Source organism: Camelus ferus, chromosome 27, assembly GCF_009834535.1.
Source record: "Camelus ferus isolate YT-003-E chromosome 27, BCGSAC_Cfer_1.0, whole genome shotgun sequence".
Taxonomy (NCBI): Eukaryota; Metazoa; Chordata; class Mammalia; order Artiodactyla; family Camelidae; genus Camelus; species Camelus ferus.
The window spans coordinates 16,698,871-16,717,014 of record NC_045722.1 but is presented as its reverse complement, the minus strand read 5'-3'; the positions used below and the strand labels follow the sequence as shown (position 1 = coordinate 16,717,014).

Below are 18,144 nucleotides of genomic sequence, written 5' to 3'. Positions count from 1 at the left end.
CTAATTCTCTGAACCACATTTTATATGGACAAGATATACATACATAAATCTCCAGATTACATAAATATAAATCTCCAGAAGAGAGCTATGTTCAAGTCCTTTTCTTCCCCAGTTTTTATATATATTTATAAGTATAAAATAAATTTATATATATAAAATATATAGAGGTTTCAAATACATATTTATAAATAAATTAATATGTATTCATATATTTATATAAATATATAAAATTATATATATTTATTTATATATAATTACTCTGTTGTCAAAATATATAAATGTTTTTATTTATCTTTACAGTTTTAATCTTATTTATTGTCCACAAAAACCCTGTAGGGAAGTGTTTACAATCTCCACTTGTTTTACATAAGGAAACTTGAGACTCAGAGAGGTTAAGTAGCTTGCCCAAGGTCACACAGGAAATGAGAAACAGAGCAAGGACATGGATGCGTATAATCAGACTGAAATTCTTTCTTCTCTACCAAATGTGCCTGGAAATCAACCTTCTGAGACTGTTTGCTTAAGAACATCTTGTAGTTTTAAGAAGCTGCTGCGGATGAAGGGTTCTCAGGTCTGGATTTGTTTGTTTTTATAATTTTTATATGTTTCTTCCTTCCTGTCACAGTGACAACTGTCATTTCTCTTTGCTATCAATATGCCTACCTCTAACAGTCACCTCTCTCTAATCTTCTTTTAAAACTACTGTGGCTTTAAAAACTGACAAAGACTGTTAGAAGCGTGTGAAAAGTGGTAGATTTGAGAGGCAGGGGTTCCAGGGTTTCTCCTGGAATAAAGTGCACAAGACATGAACTTTCTCAGACCCTTCGTCAAGGAGGCTCAATCAGCTATTTCCATTCCCTGATGCTCTGAATAAATTAGATTCATAGATGAGGAATTCCTGGTACATGAGGTTTCATTGTAAAATAATTGGTCCTGGGGTTGTTTGTTTTATTTTGTTACTGCCTTTCCTCCTCTGGAAACACTAGACTGTGAGCTCACTCAGAATGTGTCTTTCAGTCACATGTTTTTCTCTCCTGCCCAGCACAGAGAGAGCAGCTGTTTATTCATTCACTTATTCATTCAACATACAAATTTTGAGAGTCTGCTACACGCCGGGTACTATGGGAGATACTGAACACACATGGATTAAGAGGAGACTAGGATCCTGACCTCAATCTGATGACAATTTGGTACAGCCATGAATAGAAAAACAGGCTCTCTAATCAAACAGACTCTATGCAGAGCGAAAATATGTCTTGAAGACACTGGGAGAGCTGCTAACATCTCATCAAGAGAGCCTTGCATTTTGTACAGAAATAGGTATTTTTCAGGAACACAATATGGAAGAAAATGTTTCCGGCAGAACAAGCATCGCGTGCACAGACAGGAGGCCTCAGGGAATGAGGCTGGTATGATCTGGAACTGAAATTAAGTTGATATTACTAGGGCACAAACCAGCCATGTGCTGGCAAACGGTCTTTCTGAAATAAAAAGCCTTGATTTGCAGCGTTTGCTGGTATCCCAGGGCAAATCCTCCCACCGGGACCAATTTCAAGCTACCTGTGGTTTGACAACTGCCTTGCAAAATTTCTGCATATTTAACCATCATCTCTTGATTTGGGCTCCAATTGTTTGCTCACCATTGAGACAAAGATCATTGTCTCTAAAGCAAGTAAAACCCAGTTGTACCAAACTTGTTATCCTATATACGGTGCGAAATCCAATGACCTACTCTGCCTTATAAACTCCCCAGGGCCTTGGCCTTTGACATGCCTGCCCCACAAGGACACACAAGGAATTCCATCCTCTTCCTTTTCTCCCCCCAAAACAACACACTCATGGCATCTGTAAATATAGGGATTTGTACTGAAGATTTGGAGTTCACCTAGCAGGAAAGCAAATAACTTAGAACTAGAGATTTGGTCTTGTTCTTTACAAGCCCAGCGGCCTCCCTGATGTGAACGGACTGGACCCGTCCTCTGCTGCCTCCAGGCACCTTGTCCATCTCTCAACTCTCTCTCCATGGGATTGCCCAGGTTCCCTTCTTCCAGATGCCACTAGACAGTCAATCTCCCCCACTCCATCAATTAGAGCATTTTACTTCCCTACCTGCTCTGCACTAATGCCCCACTGTGCATCCTCAGAGGCACAATTGTGAATTTTGCTGCGCAAGGGGTTTTTCTGTTACCTCCACCAGCTCACAACACAGAAGCAAGGATGCTGAATGCAACCTTCCCTTCCTCATGCCTTCCCCAGTCTTGTACATGGAAGAGTGATTTTTAAAAAAGTAGAGTTTCCCACTGATAAAAATGATATCGTACGTCACTCATTGAGACTACTGTGTTTACAAGTAATAACTTCTTAGCCACTGTTACATTACTTGACTAGGCTAAAAGTGCAAAGCAGTGAGCACCAAATGGGAGAGTGAACAGGTGTGTAAGAATATGGTAGATTTTAGTCAGTATTTGCTAGATGTACTGTTACTGGACTCCTAGAGAGGTGTCTTATAAAGGAAGGCAACTATGAACTTAGCCAACACCTGTCCTGTTAACAAGAAAAAAAGGTTTTAATTTCATTTTGTTCTGGACACTTCCTATTAAAAAAAAAAAGAGAAAAGAAAAATACAAATGAACATAAATTCAAAACAGAAACAAACTCATAGACATAGAATACAAACTTGTGGTTGCCGGGGGGAGTGGGGTGGGAAAGGACAGACTGGAAGTTTGAAATCTGTAGTTACTGGCAGGTATATATAGAATAAATAAACTGTACAGCACAGGGAAATATATACAAGATCTTGTGGTAGCTCATGGTGAAAATGAAGGCAACAATGAATATACATATGTTCATGTATAATTGAAAAATTGCGCTCTACACTGGAAATTGACACAACATTGCAAACTGACTATAACTCAATAAATGTTTTTTTAAAAGGACACTTCCTACAGACATGCTAAGAGAAAACACTGATTTAAAACCAATATTTTAATAAATCTTTGGCAAGGTTGAACCAATTCTCTAATCAAGAAAATAATTCCCATGCTTGCCTGCTCTGGAAGAAGTCCCTTTCCTAGTGACATAAGTGCCCTGTGCCTCCTGGAAAGCGTCTGTGCAGACAACAGACGTCTGGTTTGATTGAAGGAGTATCTTTAAGCGGCTTGGACATTGGTGAGCTACAAACGACGAGGGGTTTTATATTTAACGAGGAGGTGGGACTTCATTGGAGGAAAAGAGGGTTCTTTAGCAGGAAGAACTTGACTTAAAACCCCCAAAGCAGTGCTTGACGAGATGCGTGCTTGGACATACACAACTAACGGTTGCTTTGGGGCCAACAGAATGGATTGGTTTCTGCAAGAACTTTCCACACTTAGCAACCCCAAAGAGTAAGATGAATTTCAAACAAAATTAAAGGGATGCTTGGGGAGTTCCTCGGCGGTGTAGATCTGGGCTGTGCCTTTGATCCTGGTGACACTGGTGGCGCTATCTGGGAAAAGGGAGAAGCTTAGCGATCTATCGGGCTGGACGTGCCCCGGGTCCCTGCCACTTGGGCTGTTTGGTGCCTGCACACACACGGGTGGTCCTGGGCACACCCGCCCCTCCCACCGGAGCGCACACTTACAGGGCGCATTGCGAAATAAAGCGCTGGGCTTGGCCGCTGGAGCCCTGAAGCCGAGCCAGACAGCGCAGTTCAGATGGCTTTTCCTCTGGCTCGAGAAGCAATCCCTTCTAAATTAAACGCCAGGTGTGAAGCAGGTTTTCTTCTTTATGCTCCTCGACTGTGAATAAACAGAAATTCCTGGGCAAGTGCAAGATAATCCGTGCATAATTCATCCCGGGGCTTCGTTTTCCAGATGTGCAGCCACGAGCGGATTCCCAGGTCCGCGGGGCTTTGTTTCTTGGAGACGCAACAGTCCATGCGGCCGGATCTGACTCAGGATCTGACTCCAGACTGACTCCTGGCCCCCCAGGCTCCTTGGAAGCCGCCGTCCGGCCACCTCCCCTCCCCCCGACCCCGCCGCCCCAGCTCCCCGGTGTGCTGCTGTCTGAGGCCCTCTGCGCTCTGGCGGCATGAACTTTACATACTTCACTTTCATGCTTCCAAGCTAAAACTGAATTTACCTTTACAAAGTCAGCATGTCATGTTTAACGTGTAAGATTTGTAGTTTCCTCTTGCTCGCCTGTGGAAGACCTCTTTAAAGACTGAAAAGGAACTTCTGAAGTTTTTAAGATCATTCTTTATTTTTATCCTGAGACCTTCAAGAACGGGCTTTCCCCCCACCTCCCGTTGTTGTACCTACTGTGTGCCGGGCGCCGCCAGGCCCTTCGCACACGTCGTTTACGTGTAATCTGTCAGGACCAACGTCAAGAAGATGCTCGGTGTTACTCAGCATCCTGGCCTCCTCTCTAGTAAATGTACTTGGGTGAAAATAATGTCGTTTGCAGCAATGTGGATGGACCTAGAGATGATCATACTAAGTGAAGTAAATCACACACAGAAAGACAAATATCACATGATATCACTTAAATGTGGAATCTAAAAATATGACACAAATGAACTTATTTACAAAACAGAAACAGACTCACAGACACAGAAAACGAATTTATGGTCACCAAAGGGGGAAAGAGGGAGGGATAAATCAGGAGTTTGGGACGAACAGATAGATACACAGTACTATATATAAAATAGATAAACAACAAGGACCTGCTGCATAGCACAGGGAACTGTATTCAATAGCTTTTACAACCTAAAATGAAAAAGAATCAGAAAAAGAATATATGTGTATAACTGAATCACTTTCCTGTACACCTGATTGTAAATCAACTGTACTTCAATAATTCTTTTTTTTTTTTTTAGAAACGTCCTTGGGAAAGGATCACAGAATTTGCTGAAGGCTGTCGGGTTTTATTGCTGCCCCAGTGTCCCCTAGCTGAGTGATCTCAGGAAGCTAAGCTAACCTATCGGTGCTCTTTTTCCTCAACTGTAACATGAGAGTTGCGAGGATTATTAGGCGGATCAAAAGAATACACATACAGTGCTTAAAGCCGTGCCTGTAACAGTAAATATTTCCCAAATGTTCTCTGTTGCTGTTTTATCCTATTCAGTCAGCACTCCAAGTTGCCATTTGCATCCTTCTTTTCAGCCATAAGAACACTGAATCTTGGATTGACCCCATGTCTTAAACTAGGAGCCCCGCTGAATTCATAGGCATTCTGCCTGAATTCACATCCTATGGGCGTCATGCTAGTCTACGCCACTCTTCTCTCTGACTTCACCTTCTGTAAATGAACCCTGGAATCCTGTGTTATTTCCAAGTTGGCGAGGAAAACAACAACAAACAAGTTGTATTCAGATTATAATTTTCACCACTGCAACATCTGTCTCACTGGGATGGGTGTGTAGTTATTCTTCTTGTGTCTTGGCAATTTAAATAACATTTTGTTTGTTTGGAGCACACATTTGCATGCCTTTCCGAAGCAAGGTCAATCCTGGTAAAATCAAACTGTTTGCTGGCCACAGTGTTCAGTACTCCACCTGGATGTCACAGGTGCCATTTCAAAGGGACACTAGCCTGGTATAATCGTTCAGTCCATCCTTCCTGGCAATAATCATAGACATCAGTGTGGCCTTCATCTCTCAATGACCATTTCTAATCTTTAACTTCTCTTCCTTTATTGACCTTTTCCCTCCTGGTTCTATGACATTTGTTCCAGATTTACCCTTTGACTTTCTAGTCCCTGGTGCATGACATGATTCTGTACACAGGAAGTCTGCCGGAGACCCATGGGGCCACCTACCATCACTCCCCTCAGGATGGTTTCCTTTAAATGGATGAACTCAAGCTTCATGTGGCTGATAAACACTGCCCAGGACATGCAAAGATAACAGAATATATTTGTGATATATAAATAGAATGTATCAGAAATATTTCATGCAAACAAACAAACAAACAAACCATTGTTCCCGTGAGGCTCTGAATGAACAGTTACAAAAATTATATGATGTTCCGTTTATTCCCATTCTATTAATTAGAAAATTGAGGCTCAGAGATTCAGTGCACTGCCAATTACCCACAGATGCCACAGTGTGGAAGAGGGGACCCCTGTCAGTGTGGCTCCAATTCCCCTTGCTCCCTTCATGGAAGTATTACTCACTAAGGTGGTGGGTTTAACATGGGTCTCATCAGTTTTAAATGTGACCAAGGGTTTGATTTCACAAATTAGGAAAGTGAAAATTCCAAACCCTGTAGGGAATGGTGGAAGGGAGGCACTGCTTTCTTTTATTTTAGGAAGATGGTGAGAAAGACTGATTTCTACTGCAAAAAATAAAGAGAGGTAGAGCCCTAGTTCATTACTATCTCTTCTTTTTCCATCAAGAAAAATTTTATTTTTTTTATTGAAGTATGTCAATTTACAATACTGTGTTCGTTTTCAGTGTACGTCAAAGTGATTCACTTATACATATAGGTGTGTATTCTTTTTCAAATTCTTTTCCAATATGGTTTATTACAGGATATTGAGTATAGTTCTCTGTTCTATACTATATGACCTTGTTGTTTATCTGTTTTATATGTAGTAGTTTGTATCTGCTAATTCCAAACTCCTAATTTATCCCTCCTCCATTCCTTTTCATTTGCGTACATTTTTTTTTTTTTTTTAGATTCCACATGTAAGTGATATCATATGGTATTTTTCTTTCTCTTTCTGGCTTACTTCAACATTCATGGCAGCACTAGTTACAATAGCCAAGACATGCAAGCAACCTAAATGTCCATCGATAGATGACTCAATAAAGAAGTTATGATATACATATACAATGGAATACTACTCAGCCATAAAAAAGGAATAAAATAATGCCATTTGCAGCAACATGGATGCACCTGGAGATCGTCTAAGTGGAGTAAGCCTTACGCATCTCTTAATATAGTGTTGTGCTTACAAGCAAACGTTGCCTCGATGAAATCTAAGAGGGGGATCTGCTGCATCATGCAGGGAGGGCCCCTCTGGGAATTCAGAAGGGCAGAAGGAGCCTAAGATTTGGAGCTAGATGCACCTCCTCCTTTATGTCATTGCTGCAAGTCAGTGAACTCCTCTGTTTCCCAATTACTTCTTGTGGAAAGTGTGAGTAATACTACTTGCCTCTAAGAACTGATAGATGAATTAAATGAGGTAATATGTAAAGTATCAGCATAAGAAGTCACTCAGTAGTTTTATTTCTTGTACCTGTGATATACCTAGAGTCCTGAAGATGTTGTCAGCAGAGGAACAGTTTGGTCTTCTGACCCAAGACCCTGGACCACCACCTTGCATCAGCCATTAGTATTTGTCAACACTATTGTTATCCGAGGACTTTCTGTGCATCCCACCATCCCCTAACATTTCAGTTTCTGAGCGGTATCAGAATAGACAAGACTTTATCTCCACTTCAAATCCCTACTCTCCCACAAGAAAAGCCCACTGTGACAAATTTATTTTTCTTTATTTCTTCTCTACATTACTACATTACTACATGTACAGGCTTAGAGACAACCAGATTTAATGTAGGGCTCCTGTATTGGAAAACCAAGTAAAAGACATGTAAAACTCTTTGGGGTTCTTGAACCCAGTTCCAACATGTGTGTGTATAGTGGGGGCATGGTTCCCCTTCAACAACAAGCAATTCTCAGATACCAGCAAAAATCCAATTCAATTCTGACACTGTCTACACAAAGGTAGCATCAGATGCCACAGGTTAAGGGCTGAGCCCCATCTGTCTGACCCCACTTCCTTCACTTCAGACACTAGTCTTAAGCCCAGATTGTCATCTGTGATTCTGACCTACCTACGGGCTACAAACTGAAGTTTCCAAGGACCTCCTTATCAGGTTCCATTAGTTTGCTGGAGCAACTCACAGAACTCAGAGACACATTTTACTTACTAGATTAACAGTTTATTAGAAAAGGGTATAACGTAGGAACAGCCAGGTGGAAGAGATGCATAAGACAAGGTGTGGAGCGAGGGTGTGGAGCTCTCATGCCATCTCCCAGTGCTACTCTCCTTAGCTCTCCAAATCTCCAAGTGTTCACCAACCCAGAAGCTCTCTATACCCGGCCCTTTGGGGTTTTTATGAAGGCTCCATTACCTAAGCACGACTGATTCAATCACTGGCCATTGGCAGTTAACTCAACCTCCAGCCCCTCTCCCCTCACCCCTCCCTGGAGGTGGTGGGTGGAACTGAAAGTTCAAACCCCCGAATCACATGGTTAGTTTGCCTGGCAACCAGCCCCCATCCTTAGGAGGGATCCAAGCTCTTCAGCAGCTCTGCCCCAGAAACAGAGATGAAGATCAAATCTATATGTCTTATTAAACATCACAGTGTCATAAAAATGCAAGTGTGTTGAGTGTCCTGTGGGTACCAGTTGCCTTGCCAATGATACCATCTAACAGGTATTTTGCCGTCTTTGCCTGAAATTTCTCGGACATCCCACATTAAGGCCTCCAGATGACAAGCAGAGGTTCCTCTACTCCTTGAAATCCAGACTTCTCACTGAGAGGTCAGAACCAGAACTATTGGCTGCAGTCCACCTTTTATGATGCCTTTGACTTGTGCTGATCTGAGGGAGCCTCCCTAGCTGATGTTGTAGGAGAAAGATTCAGGCTGGAATGGCAGCGCCTTGAGGAGAAGGTTTCCTCCTGCTGCTCTGATTGCCTTCACCTTCCTCATGACCTCCCGGTGCTTGCTTGAGCGTGTCTCCAGGCACATTCTCTTCATCTCAAGGGCAGCTGATTCACTACCTCCATTTTAACATTGCCCTCGACACAAAATTTCAAGGGGAGAAAGCTAAGAAGGTGAATGGGGGAAGGGATGACATGACAAACTACCCAGAGCTGACATCTTGCAGAAAAGGTGCCCCTGGAGGGAAATTTTAGATAGAAATCTATAATCTGGCATCAAAGTGAACATACATCATTTTGTAATTAATTTGGAGAATTGAGCAGAAACATTAACTATTGATTCCAATTAGCTTTGGGGTCTAAATGAATTGTTTTCTTACTTGCAAATTCCTCAGCTAATGGCCAGAAGTGGAGGAGGTGGGGGAAGCCATGCCTGCAGTATAGAATTACAGGCTCAGAGGATTCCTTCATCTGATTTTGCAGCTGCTCTGTCAACCCATTCAATGGTATTTCTTCACGACGTGCACAAGATTCAGGCATCGTAAGCCATGTTGCAGCCACAGTCCCAGCCAAAGGCCAACAGTTCCAGAGTCATTTAGGATTTAATGGCTTTTGCCATTTATAGAAAATTAGCACATGAGGGTTAGCGATCATTACAGTTAGATGTTTATGGAACACCCTTTCTTACTTCCTAATCTTAAAACAACCTACATTGGGGAGAAGATCTAGGTGTCTGGTCTTGAGGGTTGATGTACTTACTTTGTTTCTTTAGTTCCAGGCGTAAAGTTCGCTGTGCCCACTGAGACCACTACAGTTTTACTCACTTATTCCTACAGCCACTCCTTAAGCCCACTGACCTGTTCAAGAGGGTTCTCATCTCCTGTGTAACGAACTGATCAGTTCCAGAGGGTTCCCATCTCCTATGTAACTGGCCAAGAGCCCTTCCCAGAAGGCTGCGCTGCTCGGTGGCCATGTATGCCCTTCTTCATGATGACATGATTGTATTTATTGTTTCATATCACTCAAGGAGATAAAAGCCAAATTTTCTCAAAAAGGAGTAGGAACTGAATCTATTGCTCAAACCCTTGAACTTACCCAAGGCTGACAAGTTAGCTCTAAGTAAATCCTAGGAGATTTGAAAGGCACCTTTCCTTTTTCTCAATAAAGTACATTTGAGGAGATTACTGTTAGTACTGAGATAGAAACGCGTTCCCAGCAGTGCAAGTGGAGGAAAATGTGTGTGACTAGGTGCTGAAAATCTCTACGCCATATCTAATACGCATATAGTATTTTTGCTCTAAGAGACTCAGAGCAATCATTTTATATTGCAGGAAAAAATACTATGCCCTGTTTTCAATATCATTAAATCCTACACGTGTCACAATTAGGAAAAACAAAACAAACAAAACAAAACAAAACAAAACAAAACACCAAAAACATTTTGTCCTCTGAGAACTCTGAAATAAACTAAAAATAACAGGGTCACTCTGACCAGTTCTGTTTCCCCAAATAATAAACCTCTGAGTATCTCCCATTAACCCAAATTCAATCAATCATATGAATCAGTTGCTCTTTTTTGACTATGAACAGACTAAAACAAATATAATAATCTTGGAAATCTAACTGCTTTTACTCTAAATACTTTTTTTAAAAAACTTGGTGATGCAAGATTTTAGTCTTTCCAAAATCTTACTTTCTTGAACACACTGAAAATAAACTCTCTTAAAATTTCTGACTCTGAGACTCCCTTTTGCAGTGACTTCTGGAGAATCTACTGAGATAAAGTCTACCCGAGTGCAAGCAGGAATAATTTATCCTCTTTCCTCTCAGAGTATTATTGGATATAAGCCCCAGATTTTATTTAAATAAGTCAAGCATGCTCAATATTAAGGAATAAGGGACATGCTTCACATGAAGAAATTGTATTTACAATGTACTCCAGGAAGAGTCAATTAACAGGAGCCCCATGCTTATAAAATCTACTCGTAGGTGGTAAAGAATGTCACTCCCTGGCACTCCAGGAAAATGAACTTGGGGTACCCAGAGAAAAAGGACACCCCTGCATGGAGGGGTCCGCAGGTGTAACCGACAGAGGTTGATGAAATAACCTTCTTGATTCCTAATCTCAACCAAACTGATGTGGACAGTACAATACTTCTGATACAAAAAAAAAAAAAAAAAGGAAATGATAAATCCAGAACCTTTTTAAACTTCCAGATCAAAATTAACTTTTAAGTTTAATATCATATATCCCTAGTTTGTTACTGACACAAAAATGTGTAAGCGTCAATCAGCATTTCTCTTTACACTGTATTTTTAAAACCTCTTCAAGATTCACACTATCAAATTAATAATACAAAATTATAAAATTTCTAAGCAACTTTTGTGGTCAAATCCACAAAAGTTGATGGCAGGAAATTGACTGTGAGAAGGGACTGTAGAAGGAAAACACAATACCTGAACTGCTTCCAATATGACTAAGAAATTTATAAACCACAGGTAGGCAAAAAATAAGGCATTTTGTACCTGGGATAAATCAAACATAGCAGGGTCACCCTGACCCGGTCTGGACCACAGATAATAAAACCTTCACTATGTCCCATGAGTCTGAACTCCTTTACAAAAGCATTTTCATTCCTGATGCTTGCAGTGAGGATGTCTGAGGATATGTCCTGACATTTGTTAACACGATAACCGCGCAAGAAAACTGTTGTGGGTTTTGGTGTTTGTTTGTTTGTTTTTGCCTTTAACAGATAAGTGTAACTCGGGAACATAATATTTTGGGTTTTTCTCTTTTAATTTTTGGCAGCATTTTTCACTTGCTGAGCCATGCCTTCTGAAATCAGACTCATTTCCTTTATAAATTTTGTCTTCTTTTGACCATACACAGTTATAAGCTCAAGTATTTCTTGAACGACTAATTTAAATGGAACCCCACCAATTAACCACTGTATAAAATAGTTATCTAAAATAATTTTAAATTAGACTCTCTTTCATAATATAAAACTTTTATTTTTCTAATTAAAAATATGTTGCAAGTGCATCTTTAGACAACACAAAATATTTTTTTATAAAGATCTATAAACCACAACTAGGACAAAAATCACTGATATATTTAATATATATATACTACTATATATGGTATATATGTAACCTACATATTTTTATATAGACAATGTATGTGAAGAATATATGTATTTTTTATTTAGCCAATTCAGATTGCTATACACTTAGGTTGTGCCCAAATTTTCCCTGTTACAGATGAGGCTGTTACTAATTCTCACGTATCTGAAAGTTTTCTCCCACTCTTCATTATTTTCTTAGGTTAAATTTCTAGAAATAGACTTACTGAGACAGTATTCACAGAGTTAGAGTATTCAAAACACATTGTCAAATTGCCCTGCATAAAGATAAAGGTTGTATCAATTTATGCAATTTATGAAATATTGTGTTTTCCTTATCTTTACATCATAGATACTAAAAACTTAATTTTTTCCAGTTACATGGAATCTGTCTAAATAAATTATTATGACCAAAACTTTTTAATGCTATTATTTGACTGTATTAGAAAAAATTTTAAAACATTTATGTTTGATTTTATTTCTGTCTATTATAAAAATTTATTATAAATAATCTTACATTAATTAATGGTATTAGAACTCAAACATTTGATTGTTTAATATTCAAGATTTAATATTTAAAAAAAAACTTATACGAAATTCCAACATATTTACCAGAAAAAAGTTATACCTACTACTAAGTACATTAAGTCATTGTGACCATCGTTTAAGGAAACAATTATCTTTAGAAATTGACATTTTAATCAAAGCCACATGTGTGAGAATTTGCAAGTTATCTTTTCCTACTGTGTAGACCAATCGCCACTTGAGTTTTAGCTCTGACATGTATTAAGCCATATATATATATTCTATGTATAAATACACAAATCACAGTCATAGCAATACCAAGTCAATGCCGAGTTTCAGTTCTCTAGGGACGTAGCTTTGTAGTTGGAGTCCATTTTGGGCTAAAGGTCATGCGAGTGATGGGATCGAGCAATAAATATTAACTCAATTTCCTGGTCGCCCCTCTTGTGCTAAAGACCTGTTGATAACTGGTCAACCCAGAGGCACCTTGGCTCTAATATTCCTGTAAGGCATGGTGCCTGTTCACTCATCTCACACTAACATGCACAAGCCACGTTTAAAATGAACCAGATGTGGAGTGCATGGCTGGGAGCCATGGGCAGAGAATGCACATTCTGGAGGTTTGCTTAATGGGGTGTCTCACAGTTTCAGACGGGGTGATTAATTTCCTCACGGCTCTAGGTAATACACCATGAAATGCTACGAAGCTGGATGGTTTTCTTTCTCTGCAATCCTACGTCCACACGTTTTATAAAATACAACTTTAATTAAAAAAAAAACATGGTGGCATGACAGCTGTGGTCAGTAAGTTATCCACGTGGTAGACAGGTCATTCAGATTCTACACTGGTCGTTGAGTGTGGGCCAGGCTGGGCACAGTGTCAGTCAGTGGGCTCACTGGGATGTGTGGCAGGATGAACAGCGTGTGGTGCCCTTGCTTAAGTGTCCAACTGAAGTGTGAGAAGAACCCCAGAGACACATTGAAAGCCTAGATTAAAGTAGTCATATTTGACTTATAGACGCCTGACACTGATTAACAGAAAAACAAATAGAGCGTAAGCGCTGAGAAACCAACATGCTGCACCTGTAATGACAGGGCAGTCCGGTTTTGGAAAAAATAAGGAAATGTGCTCCTAATTGACAGGATTTTTGCAAAAAAGATTTACTTGTATTCTTCTTAAAAATCTTTCTCCTTTTAAAAAAATGTTTATTCTATGGCAGGTTCTCCGTTAAGAATACATTATTTACTTCTATGTTTGGGAGAGCTCTTTGCTCTTGGAAAGGGATCTGTAAATAATGTTTCTAGCATTTGAAGATAGTGTCTATCCTTGCTTCCCGTCTACAGGGCTCAAGGCGGCTCTGGAACTGTCTCTCTCTCTCTCTCTCTCTCTGTCTCTCTCTCACACACACATACACACAGGCATGCGCACTCAAACACACATAGACACTCAGTCCTTTATCATTACTTGACGTTGACTTAGAAAGTATAGATATATGGTTGACTCTTACACATTCTACAAGATAAGCTGAGTAAGATTTTTTTTAAGTTCATTGCTGGCAGAGAGGGTATATCTCAGTGGTAGAGTGCATGCCTAGTATGCACGAGGTCCTGGGTTCAATCCCCAGTACCTCCATTAAAAAATGATAAATAAGCATAATTACCACCACCACCCCCCAAAGTTTATTGCTAACCCCAGGGTTATTCAAGGTTTTCAGGTTAGGCTGTTCACAATCAAGTGTAGGCTCTGAGGATACCAAAGATGCTTCCAGATGCAGCCCACAAGCTTTTTCAGGCTTGACCCTCATCAGCTGGTGGATGGGACACCTCCATGCCCACATCTGTGGTTCCTCAGACACTCCTTTCCCTGTCCTGGAGCAGTCAGTCTGGAAAGCCCTCATTCCCTCTGCTTAAATGCTGCGGTGAGGTACACCCTTCTCAGGAACCCCAGACATACTCCCAAAAGCACAGCTCATGGCACCAAGTCATCTGACCCTTGACAAGTCCCAAACTCCCAGGCATAAGTGCAGGTGTCTTTATCACCGTGGCCTATTCTGGGAATAGCCAACATTTCAGCAAGTCCACAGGGTGGAATGGCCCAGCAAGTTGCAGGGAGGGCACCTGTAGAGGGAGGTGGGACCAGACCATGGTGTACCGAGGTGAGGAACCGGAGAAGGGATGAGCACATTTAAGTTTGTGAGTGAGGCTGTCATTTCTGTTTAGGACTTGCCAAGAGTCAGCTGGTGACCTAACCACCCAGAGAAATTTCATTATTTGACTATTTGTTCCTAGTGGGATATTTCCTAAAAACTGATTTTAAATAAAGAGTCTTGACATGTTTTCAGAAAACATTGGTGATGGCAGCATTTATATCACAGTTTTGAGACCGTGGTGTGTGCCTCTTTGGACAAAACAGATGAGAGATGATGTCAGTTTCGTTGATCAGTGGGATTGTCAGTGTGGGTGACATTGGCATATTGGTGAGGTTAAGAAGATTGCTGGTGGTTCTGAATGTGAATTGGCAATATCCATCGGTATGAACCCATCAAGTATTTTATTTTAAAAGCATCTCATAGCTCAGTTCACTGAAAAACAACAGAAAGCTATGACCGACCCCATAGCAAAGGGTTTTCAAATCTTCAAATGTGGTCTCTTAACTAAAAAACCAGGGCTCCTAGGATGAACAACTGATTAAGAATAACCAAACCTAAGAGGTGTACACACACACACACAATATTAGAAAGAGAAAGGAGACATGATTACAGGTATAAAAGATATTTTTTAAAATACCATGAAAGAATATTCTTAATGTACGCCCATAATATTTTAGTAAATTATACTTTACCAGAATTAACTGTAATTTAAAAATAAAAACTTGAATAGACTAAAAAATACATTTCATGCCGTCAAAGCTCAGCCATTTAATTCAAAACGATAAGGCTATAAGGATGGATATATATATATATATATATATATAAGGATATACTTTAAAATGTGGATAATTAACCGACACGTGGTTTTATATGCTTCTCTTTGCTTAGAGGCATTTTAAAATATATATTACATAAAATTTTTTCTAACTTATTACAAGTATAATGTCAAGAATAAGTAAACCACAATAATAGAAGTAATTTTTAATTTAATTTAATTTTTATTACTTTTTTAAATTGAAGTGTAGTTGATTTACATTGTAGTGTTAGTTTCTCGTGTACAGCAAAGTGATTCAGTTATAACATCTCTATCTATTGTCTTTCAGATTCTTTTTCATTACAGGTTATTAGAAAATTTCAAATAGTTTCTTGTGCAATACAGTAAGTCCTTGTTTTTTTAAATCTATTTTATATATGAAAGTAATTTTTAAAGATTTTTTTAATTTAATTTTGTTCCTTGTCTGTTCTTAGCTTATATTACTGTACCTCTATGGTTCTGCTCACAACAGCCTATCCAATGAGAAAGACAATTATTTGTTTCTCCTGGAGCCTCAACCACATTTAAACTTCTGTCTGGCAAGACTGTCCCACTTCATCCGGTGGGTCCCGTGTCTCCACCTGCCTTAGGTGCTGAGAACACCATCCTGCCTGTCTTCCAGTTCACACCTTACCAGGGAGTAATCACCCCACTAACCCTGGAGAAGGTGGCTCTCTCCCCTCTGTTCTTCATTTGTTGTGGGACCTTAGCCCAGTTCCTCGGTTGCCCAAACCTGTTTCTTCATTTTCAAAAAGAGACAGCAACCTCTCATGAAGATGGGGTTTTCTGTAAAGCAAAGAGTGTCTTTCCTGGTACGAAGTGGATACTGACTATACTCACGGTTAATTTCATCCTTGGCTTCAAAGGAGCACAACACAGCGTGCAGCACAGCCACCCTGACCAACTGTGAGCTGAGCAAAGTGTCACAGAGACCCTTAAAGTGAAGACTATTGAGAAATACCAAAGCTGGAGGACATAGTTTTTTTTTCTTATCACAATGGCAGAACTTCTTTCCCACTGTTGCGGGCCAGAAGAGCACGGAGCACCATCCAGCGCGAGTGTGTGCACTCACATGTGCACTTGTGCATATGCACATTTTTACCCCAGCATCACTCTCCCTCGTCTAAAGCTGCTTCCACACTTCCCCTCATCTTTCATCCTGCATCAGGGGAAAAGTTGGGAGGCCAATGATAAAAATTTACCTGCATTAGAAACATTTGATCCATCACAACATCAGCAAAAATAAAACAAAGCCAGCCCACTGCATGCTCTCTCCCTGGAGCCCCAGACAATCTGAGTGTGGCAACAAAGCTTGATAAAAAATTGACAGCATGCCACCTCGTTATGATTGCTCAGAGAAAACATCCCTTTCATAATAATCGTATTAGGACAAGAGAGTGGATTTTTTGTCTCTCCTTTGTGAGGAGCGATTTATTTTTATGGATAGTAAAAGGAAATAAGTTTTCCTGAAATGGTTCCTTGGTGGATCGGGGTCCACGCAGCTCACTCTGCATTTATAGATAAGTAAAAGGTCAATTGAATGTTACGTCTTTTATGGTGAGGCAGTTAGACGCCGCACCACGTGGTGTGGGGTGGGCGCTAGCTGGGGAATTCAAACTGCTCTTCTACTTTTTTTCAGAGACGGGTTTGAGGGGGGATTTCTGTGCCAGCAGCTGTCAGGGGAAACACCTATCAATCACCTGTCACAAGGCATTTGTTTTGGTGGTGGGATTTAATATTCTGTAGGAGATTAGGATGTATTGCTTTTGTCACTGTGGAATATACACAGATGATTTTTTAGGTACGGGTTTGACAGATTCCAAAGATGTGGCATATGTGTCTCTGATTAATGATTCCTTCTGTGTTCCTGAGGCCACCTGCAACGGTTCGTTAAACTATAAAAGCAGGGACTTGTTTGGAGATTGGGAGAGAATCTGGGTCCAGAGCCTGTGCTGGGAGAGACGTAGGGTTTCAAACTCAATTCCTCTCCAGACACGCACAGTGTAAAATTGCAATCAGCTCTCATTTGGAAGTTCCCTTGCTTTCCTAACAATATTTCTCAATTATTCAACAAAGATTTTATCAGTGGGCACCATGCACAAGCTTCTACATACCAGACCCAGAGAGGACCCTGCCCTAAAATGTTTAATTTTTAATAGAGACAAGAAGGAGGATTAATTCAAAGAGCATTGAGTGTCTTCTGTATGCTAACTCACTAGCTATTGAAAACCTCGGGGCACAGCGGTTGAAACACAGGCAGGCGACGTGGACAAGCCACAAAGTACCAACACTGCAGAAGAGCCCCTGGACCCCAGCAGGCTCAGCCTGGATGAGCGAGTCTATGTGAAAATGAGAAATGACAGAGAGAGGCAGGTTACATGATGATCAACATTTAAATGTGATATTGGGAGATGTGGAGGACTCTGTGACAACTATAGGAATCGATGAAGAAACATGCAGAGACACCGTAAATCAACAAAATGGAATATTCCAACCCTCTCTGTCTGGGGAGATGGCACTGTGCTAGTTGCCCCGCCATTGAGTGTTGGCTGAAACAAAGAATTTATCCTGTGTGGAAAATAGGAGAACTTCTATGATGGCCCCTTTAAATGGAGAAGATATTCAAGAGAGATACCTGTGTCCATTTTGATATTAAGAAATAACCAAGAATTCTTCCATTCCTGAAAGAAGTTAATTTTCAGATAATGCACAAATTCTTAAGCTAAATGGCATTTTAATTTTTCTCCAACCCTTCCAGTAAATGTGATCACCAAAATGCAGCACTCAGAAAGAGAGAAAGAGAGAGAGAGAGAGAAGAAGGAAGGAAGGAAGGAAGGAAGGAAGGAAGGAAGGAAGGAAGGAAGGAAGGAAAGAAAAGAAG

At 40.3% G+C, this 18,144-nt stretch overlaps 1 non-coding gene and 1 pseudogene across 1 annotated transcript; both read left to right on the top strand.

The window, feature by feature from the left end:
• The first annotated feature begins 13,860 nt into the window (after window positions 1–13,860).
• On the top strand, window positions 13,861–13,932 carry TRNAT-AGU. Its single transcript has one exon. It is a non-coding gene; the product is annotated as a tRNA-Thr (tRNA).
• Window positions 13,933–14,442: 510 nt separating this feature from the next.
• Window positions 14,443–17,816, top strand: LOC102509071 (annotated as a pseudogene).
• Window positions 17,817–18,144: the final 328 nt, after the last annotated feature.